The sequence below is a fragment of the Ixodes scapularis genome, unplaced genomic scaffold, assembly GCF_016920785.2.
Source record: "Ixodes scapularis isolate PalLabHiFi unplaced genomic scaffold, ASM1692078v2 PGA_scaffold13__105_contigs__length_92229423, whole genome shotgun sequence".
NCBI lineage: Eukaryota > Metazoa > Arthropoda > Arachnida > Ixodida > Ixodidae > Ixodes > Ixodes scapularis.
Genome location: NW_024609839.1, coordinates 72,313,813 through 72,323,669, shown reverse-complemented (window position 1 = coordinate 72,323,669; position 9,857 = coordinate 72,313,813).

The following is a 9,857-nucleotide window of genomic DNA, read 5'->3' as shown; positions in this document are numbered from 1 at the left end:
ATCGTTTGGTTCTTCCACCCGGCCTAGACGTTTCTGTAATGTTTTGGGAAGTAACTCCGAAGTCATAATTAAATACCCCCGCAAAAAAAAAAAAAAAAAAAAAAACAATTTTAGCGGTTTTTATGTAAACTATAAAAAATATAACCTATAAAAATATTAATATATTTTTATTGTTAATACGCAGCCCCAAAAGCAACAGAGCACTGCGTGCGCCCCTTCCAGAGCCGCCCTTTTTGCCCTGAGTGATTTGGCCGCCGACCGGTTAACCTGGCTTTACCCGGTCGCATAGGATAGTGGAAATACGCCACTCCAGAGGTCCTCCTAAATAACTTCCTTGAGTTACACACGCTACACGTGCTGGCATCTCCATCAGATACTGTTCTAAAGCAAAAGCCCGAAAACAACCCTTCTCATCACTGTCCTTGATGCTGGGGTAATTTAGCAATAAGGATACTGAGACGAAGGCCACCAGGGATCTGCAGCGCGAGCTTTCGCTCTGCCTGCTCGGAGCTGTTTTGCGCACAAACACGCACGATCATCGATCCCTTGGCCGTGCACCTGGCGCAGGGAAAGACTGAGAGTCAAAAAAAAGAAAGAAAAAGTATCAAAAGTGAACAACCAGGAAATTAGATCGATAAATAAACACCGCGCGAAGACAGGGACATGCGTCAGGCGTCGGCAAACAGGTTCCCAGGAATAAAAGTAATTCTCCGAGAAACACCGGCTCCTGGGACACATCGAAAACACTGTTGCAGGGTGGCGGATCACATCGTGGATTCTATCGAACACCGGTAAGGGACCGCCGTTCACGACAGCTGCTTGCCGTGATTCGCGTACTTCGTTTTTCCGAATTATGATATATTCTATATTCTTTTGCACTGGTTCTGTTCTTGGCATTTCGATTCAATTAAATGTTTTCTCTAAATGAATAAGAAAAATATTTCGACACTTTTGCGTTTATTGTTATGACCCAATGCTCGTTCAACGTAAGCAACCAATCACAATTATATGCGTGTTTCATTTTAAAAGAAGCAACTATATTTTTTTTTGTAGAATCAAGAGTTTTTGTTTACCAGGTACTTTCATGTCTTGTATACATAGAGCCCCCTTAATTTTGAGTAGACGAAAATCTTAAGCGATAAAAGTGAAAAAAAGGTAAAAAGAAGGAAAACTCATAAAGATAAGGCCGAAACCACACACAGGAAAAGAAACGTCTTAAACGATAATTAAGGAATTTATTCAACATCGTGAACATTTATACGATAGTTCACCCTCCCCAGAAGGTAACCAAACCCCGTCGCACAGAAATAAGAAGGAGCACAAGAAACAGGTGTTCAACTTCCACTGGCATGTGAGTGAGACTTGTAGTCTGGGCTCACTTCGTGGCAGTTCATAATGTCTGTATTTTGTTTGTGTTTCTTGTCAATATTTGCGAAGAGGTTTGGTGACCTCCGGGGGACGTTGGATGATTGTATAAATGGGCGGGAACCGGACGTTTCGGTACCGGAAAATTCGGTATCGGACGTTTCGGTGAGTACAATTAGGTAAGCGCGGTCTTTTTGTTACGCGTACGTTTCGGTATCGGCTATTCGTAACTTTCACGACCTATAGGGGGCGCACTGGTGCCTAACAAAATGGCTGTCATCTGGATGATCGTCGTAGAACAGTACGAGGCCGGGTCTGGGGCACGTAAATAATTTTAGTTTTGATATATAGGAGCAGTATTAGAGCCTTACTTTAGTTTTTCACGCCAGCAAGGTGTAAGCAAACACATTCATTGCGAAGCCGGTCATCCAGAAGCTAGGGAGCGCGATTCTCACACCGCGGTACCACCATCCCTGAAATTTGCGAATAAGCGCTGACGTCATCACGCTGACGTTGCTTTATTTATTTATTTTTTATCTTATCCGGCGACTTCTCCTGATTGACTCTTTTGTTCACTTGGTCCCCTAAGGGTAACAGGTTTTTTTAACTGAATACTGGGTTCTTACCTTTTTTGAAAAGGGAAGACCTACATGTTTTCTTGTCACTTGTTTAGTAACGTTAGAACTTTTCGTACTGCGACAGCGTACGGGATAAAAGGGGTGAAACTGCGAAAGGTGTCATATGTAAAAGTAAAGAAATCTAACTTCTCTGTACATGTTCTGACACTTGTTTTCTGTCTAGGGTTATATGTGTTAAGGCGCAAACCTCACTTGTCCCACTGCGCGAAAAAGCGGCGTTGTTGCGCCCGAAAGATGGACATAAAAACACGTCATCAAGCACGCGCCGCTCAATGCTATGCTCAAGGAGGACGCTGTTCTTGAGGTCGCCTTAGAGGTCTTCCTCGACATCGTCTTCTAGGCGTCGTTCTCGATGTCGTCCTAGACGCCGTCCTTGAGGTCATCCTAGAAGACGTCCTTGAGGTTGTCACAGAAGACGTCTTAGAAGTTGTCCTGGACGTGGTTCTTGACGTCATTCAAGAGTTCGTCCTAGACGTGGTTCTTTAGGTGTCGTTCTCGACGTCATCCATAAGGTCGTCCGGGAGGTCGTCCGAGAAGTCGTCCTAAACGCCGTCCTTGACGTATAGACGCCGTACTTGGCGTGGATCACTAGGACGTCGAGGACGACGTCCTAGAGATCGACGCCAAGTACGGCGTCGATTCTTTACGTCATCCTAAACTTTAATACGTGTAGAAACATTGCTCGAAAACGTTCCTCCCGCGGGACTGTAATGCTTTCGTTTTCCTACACGTAAACAGTCTTAAAGGGATACTAATCCGAATTTTGGATTTCGCAAAACAAGGCCGCAGAAGCGTCGAACACGCTACGAACTCCAAAACATCCTTCATAGATCGATATCTCAAACGGATGGACGTACTTTCCGAAAAGAAGGGCGCGATCAAACGAGGGCTATTACGTCACTATCCTCTGGAATAGTTGAGAATGAGGGGAAGTGGTCTCGTTTCTGTCGTCTTCGCTTCACCAGCTTGACGGGACGAAGCGAGGAGGAGAGGGAATGAGTATCGTGACGCGTCTTGCCTCGTCGGCCTCGTCGGCTTCGTCGGCCGTGTTCAACTCCGCACTTGTTTTCCAAAAATACATCCATCCGTTAGAGATATCGATGTTGGCGATATCGATTAGTGATGTTCTTGGGTTTTGCAGCGTCCCGCCTATCCGTCCAGCCTTGTTTTGTGAGCTCGACATTTCGGTTCACTATCCCTTTAAGTGTCGTCTTGTAATTTTTTTTCCCTGCCCGTTATTGACGCGCCGTAGGTTTTTGCACGTCGAATGTTTGGCGGTGGCGCCCTTTGTGCCTAGCGAAGAAGTATGACTACGTATTTTATTTGACAAATCCTAACACGAATAGCAACACACACAAAAAAAGAACCAAATACTGACGTGCACACTACTGCGGTTTTGTGTATATAGTTGGGTAATCCTTACGATAAGTCGGATAATTAACTAACATTTCTTTGACACGCTCCAGTGACGTACTTTGGGTTTCGTTTTTTATTTTAATTTTATTTATTACAACAACGATGTTTTGGTTTTGTTTAAAAAAGTTTTTGCTCTCCCCCTCTCTCTTTTTCTTTTTGTATCTTTTTCTCGAAGCCTCTCTTGTTTCTGTTTTAAGATTTTTATTTCCGTTTATTTTGAATGTGGCAAACCGGCAATAGGCGCAGTTGACCTCATTGTTTAGTGAACGCCCCGTTCTCTCTTTCTCTCTCTTTATCTCTAATTTCTAACAAACCTTTTCATAAGCGAAAATAAGCATATGGTTCCAATTAGAAGCTTGCTGGGCGTCATCGAAAACCCCCAAATCAGTCAAGTGATGGAGTTGAAGCACATAAGGGGGCGGGGGGGGGCGTACTCCAAAGCTATTACTCCCGCAACGGGCGCAAAGCTAAGCGTGAGAAAACACTGCAACTTTGCGAGCACAGATGATAAAGTAATCATCCGTGTTTTCCCTCCATTAGCTTTGCGTTTGTTGCACGAGAGGTAACTTTTGCGCTCCCCGCGCTTCCCATGTGCTTGGAGTTCATCTAAAATTGACTGATCCGGGGGTTTTCGACGACGCCCAGCAAGTTTCTAATTGGAACCATATGCTTATTTCCACTAAAAAAAAGGTAAATAAAATAATTTAGTAAATCTTCTGACATCGTAGGAATAACCCTTAATATTATGCCCCCTGGCCGTATAACTCACCTGCATAGATCGCAGTAGTGTACATTTCAGGGTAACTAAGAATAAATTTGTTCGGTCTAAGATAATTTTAAATTTAATTTTACTAAAAGTATATTAAATTAATTTAATATTATTTTTAATGCTTAAATTTACTTAATTACCTAACTTAAGAAAAGACTGAAACAAAACAAAACAAAAGCTTGAATTAAGTTTAATTAAAATAGCTGCGATATTTCTTTCACTCACCACGTAACTACAATTACGAATGCTTCCGTCAGAGTTTTGGGAGCCGTTAAGCGAATAACACGCAGTTTTCCTAAATCATTTTGTTTGCTTAGATTTGTTTTCTTCCATGGTGTGTATATAGTCGTGTAGAATATGCCTAAACTGTATGGAACTGCATTGGAATGGTTGAGTCAAGTGTAATTGAGCGTGTTTCTACAGTTACGAAAGGATATGTGACTTCCTGGAATTAGACACGTTGCACAATAACAGGAAAACGATCCGTGGATTGATGTTTCCGTATAGGCGCTTTCAACACTGACTAGATTGAACCGCGATTGCCGACCTTCTCTTGTCTTACCGAGATTCCGAGCCACTGAAGCGGTCATTGACGGGCGAGCCTCCACAACAGCCTATTGTGGGGATAAGGACAGAGTAGCACCTAGAGTGGCAATAACCTGTCCTGTTGTGGTAATGATGAAGTGAAGCGAACGGAATAAAAGGAAGCAAAAACTGAAGGCCGGTTATGGCGGAGCCCATGCACAACTGCCTGAACGCAAATGGTACAATTGACTCTCTAGCGCTACTAAAAGTCACGTCTACTCGCGCGTGCCTCGTAGTTCTAGTGTACTTTATTCTTCGTTTTATCCTTCGGTTTTATATAACACAGCACCCACGACACGCCTTTAATTGACGTATGAGTATTTAGAATTGATAGGTGGGAATATCGGGCTAGGTATTTTTTTACGAAGAGAGTAAATTTAGAACCTGTGTTGCTACCATTGCTTTGTCCTAACATTGGTATTTTTAATCGCGTCCGAACAATCATACTACTATATGACATTGATTGACACCACCAAGGAATCGTCAAGATTTTAATGGGTCACTAAAAAGAAGAAAAAAAAAGATTTAAACACTTTTAGTTTTGTTAGAATTAGTTCCCGACCATGCTTTTTATTATTGCATTTCATGTTTCTTCTGTGACAGTAACTCAGCCTTGTTTCCAAAGTTGAAATTCGTTCGAGTTATCTACACTCAACGGCTGAGTGGCACGGAACGTTCTTGTATTTGTCTTTTATCCTGAGTACTCTTTCGTTTGCAGAGGCTTCTCATATCTCCTTATGTGAAGCAATAAAGTTGAGTCATTCATTTCTTGTTCAAACCTTTTTGGCAGTTCTATTTGTAAGCTAAAACAGAATTTAACCGCAGAGCGTTCGTACTGTCAAACCGGAAAGGAAACGTTTATTCCAATTAGAATTAATTCAAGTGTTTATAAAGTTGGAGATAATAAAAGTTACGAATCAAAATATCGTTCACTTTATAAAAAAATTATTATTTATGCTCTTCGAAACCTTTTAAACTTCCAGTTGGAATAAAGCACGTACCACGTGACACTGAGCGTCGTACCGCGTTCCACGCGGCGGCGTGTGTTTCCAGAACACCTCCGATTGGATACATTTCGTTTCTTGTGCATTAATAAGACAGGTAGGAAACGCCAGAAAGCTAAGGTGGAGTGGTGGAGTGAAATAAAGAAAAAAAAAGTGGAGTGGTGTAGTGGTTAGCACACCCGACCGGACATTGGGAGGCCCAGAGTTCAAATCCTGGCTCCGCCGTTTTTTAGCTTTCGGCGGGTTCCTGAAAACTTCAATTCTTTGATTCATTGGGTTAAGTATGGTTCATTCATCTGCACATATTCGTTTATATCCTTCTCGGAGACCACGTACGATGGTGTGAAGTGCCCGCGTTGTATGTTCAATAACGTGGCTCTTGATTCTCGCAGATGATGATGATACCGTGTCTCTAAAGCTCATAAAACAAAGAATACCACATGTACACGGGACGGGACAAACAGTGGGAGGATTTCTGGAGCACAAACGAGCACGTACCACGTGACACTGAGCGTCGTACCGCGTTCCACGCGGCGGCGTGTGTTTCCAGAACACCTCCGATTGGATACATTTCGTTTCTTGTGCATTAATAAGATAGGTAGGAAACGCCAGAAAGCTAAGGTGGAGTGGTGTAGTGAAATAAAGAAAAGAAAAAAAAAGTGGAGTGGTGTAGTGGTTAGCACACCCGACCGGACATTGGGAGGCCCAGAGTTCAAATCCTGGCTCCGCCGTTTTTTAGCTTTCGGCTGGTTCCTGAAAACTTCAATCCTTTGATTCATTGGGTTAAGTATGGTTCATTCATCTGCACATATTCGTTTATATATATATATATATATATATATATATATATATATATATATATATATATATATATATATATATATATATATATATATATAACTGAGAAGAAAAAAACCCTTAGTGAAAAACAGCAACAACGGACGATTTAATCTTCGACGTTTCGGCCGGAGTCCGGCCTTCGTCAGGAAGAACTTTTACAGATGAACGCGGGTGGTATTTATACAATGCTACGGTCGAGTACAAATTTCGGAGGGGTGACGGTTGAAGCTTTCGAGAGAGGGAAGCGTAGGGCAGTTCTTATCCGGGTGAAGAAGCTTGACGGTCGGTGCCAAGTTTCAAGGACGGCGGGATGACGGTTGTAGCTTCTTGAGAGGGGGCGCAGGGTGCCCCCTCTCAACAACGCCTGATCACACCGATTGAGTTTAAAAGGCTGGCGTCATACAGACTCTAGTGATGCATGACAGCATCTTGCACGAGTCATCTTGCAGGATTCTGTCATACATCACTAGAGTTTGTAAGACGCCAGCCTTTTGAAACACTTTGTGTGATGAGGCGTAGTTTGCTTGCGTCGTGATCTCAAAACTCTCAGGTTGCAGGCGTATGATCATAATGAAGTGGCAACATAACCCTTTGTTTTTGCAAGTTTTTCGAAAGTGCAATATTTTTTTTTAATTTTATGCTCAATTCCTTTGGGTTAAGCTTTAGTATGATATGGTTCTATTTGTGTTTTTTGTGACAAAACTAATCTTTCTTTATCACAAAAGTAAACCAGGATCGCGATTGACTTCTTTTTGTGAAGATTCATATGAGACATCATCATACGAATAAGACATCCTGTTGTAGATGTCTCATTAAGGGCGCTGGCTTCAGAAGATTAATGCTTCTTTCGCGCTGCGAAATCCTATTTGAACCCGCAGGGTACTTGGGTGGCTAAAACGCGGAAACCCTGCTCGGTTTCAGGAAATTTTATTCAATGAAATAGCGTTAAGTTTTATATAAGGAAAATCATTCTATCGACCAATTTTTGATCCTACCATGCTCGCATTTCGTGATTTGTTTATAGAGATAAAAAATAAGTAAATTTTGTGCGCACAAGAACATCACAATAATCACGCAAACAATAGCTGCGGATCTACATATATTTTGCGCACACGCAATATACTTGATTCATATTTTCAGTATTACCAAAGTATTACAAGTGGAGCAACCACTCATCAGGAGACACAAAATACTAAGAAAGGTTTGAAGCAATACATTGTCGGGATATTTGATTCGTGTTTTTAGAACGTCGACATTACACGTCATTCTCATTGGCAAAAAAAAAAAAAAAAAAGTAAAGGAAAGTCATATTTTTTTATGCTCATCGTAAGACAATACCGTTCGTTTGAGAAAAAAGAGAACCGTGTTCTTGTCACCCCACAGATAAACTATACATCGTCGTACGCCAGGCGCGGTGAGCCCCGATCATGACCTTATCGATCCTCAGTCAATGTCATCGAGGCATCAGTTCATAATAACGCTGAATCATTAAGTACAAAGCGTAAACATAAAAAAAAATACCACGCCCTGCGTTTCTCAATCGTTCGGCGACGAGAGACGAGTGTTCTTTAGGAATGAAAAGGAACGTGTCAGTGCATACGCAGTGGCGTTCTTTGCACGTGCTGATGCCGTATCAGCATTCTGAGAGCTATTATTTTATTGATTATTATTCAAACCTACTTCAGACGACAATTTACTAGGCACTCAATACCCTTCAATGCAGTTACTGCATTTTATTTTCGTTACTTTTCTTGAAGCGGATAAAGCAAGAAGGCACGCGTGTTCGAGATTAATGGATTTCCTCTACTTGGAAGCGAGCAAAAAAGCTCATACCTAAATTTAGATACAACACTTAAATGAAAGAGCAACAAAACCATTTCTGTTATGTCCTCTTTAACTTCAGACACTGTAAAAAACGAGAAAAAAAAATCAAGATGTTTTGGTGACCTTCGACGGGTGTGGTTGTGAAAGATGTTTTCGAGAGCCTGCGGCAAGCTGCATTTCCAATCGTCTGCGTCAGGCTGACGCTTTCACTGAAAGCGGGAGGATGTGGTCGTGAAGATATATGAAAGGGAAGCCAAAAGAACCTTTCGAATTTAAGAAACAAAAAAAGAAAAAAGCTTCGACCGTGTGCATGGTAATACTTCAAAAATATATCCATGCAAATATCTTTCCCCCCAGTTATCAGCGAAAGTGACGTCATCGATGGTGCCAGTGCAGTGACCCTCACTAGCCTTTCAGCCACGTTACAAGACTAGCTCAGTTGTGATTCCCCTCACGCTCGCTCCCCCCCCCCCCCCCCCCCCCCCCCCAAGTCCGCCACGCGTTGTTCGAAGCCCCGTCTGAAATTTCGTTCCAGAACTGAGTGTTCCATAAAGTACAGTGGAACGCCATGTCGACGCTGCGCTTCAAAGCATATCTATTCCATTAATTAGAGCGCATTTACGATGGCAGCCATCCTCAAAACAATGGCGCGTCGATGGACGAGAAGTGGGTTAGGGGGTGGGGGTACGGTTCGTGAAAGCAGCGTCTATGGACAGTTCCGTAACTGAATTAACCAAGTGGAATTGCCTCTCAGCTGGCTCGAATATACCGAAAATGACGTCACGACACTTTGGACAAAGAACAGATGGCAGAGCCTGTTCTATTCCTTACTTTATTTTATGTTGAAGTTTGGACTAGTCGGTATACAGACATACGACAAAAACGGCGCGAAGACGAGGACAAAGTAAAAGGTAACCGATAGGACACCGCGCCGATCCCGTCGGTCACCTTTTACCTTGTCCTCATGTGCGAGCTGTTATTGTTTTAATTATGTATTTATTTTATGTGTGTGTGTGTGCATTTTAATTACTTATCCCCCTCTCCCCCCTTGCCTCCAAGTAAATAAAAGGTTCATAAAGAAAAAAGAGTTCAGGCATACCCTGTGACAATTGCGGCTCGTTTTTTTTTTTTTATTTCTATCAAAATAAAAGCGGTTCACGCTAAATCCTGCCGAATATTAGTGCAATAACCAAATTTAAAAAACAAAATAGTGAAACTTACAATGCGTTGCTTCTAGCTCAGTTTCTAACGGAGACTGTTATAGGGCTGACTATCGTAATATCAGCGAAATACTACAAAAGAGAGTACATCAAACTTTCGTACGGTCGTGAAATTTAGCGTACTTACACCCCACAACAATTAGTAAGCTTGCGACGATTATTTAGTATTAATTAGTCATTATAGTAATTAATTATC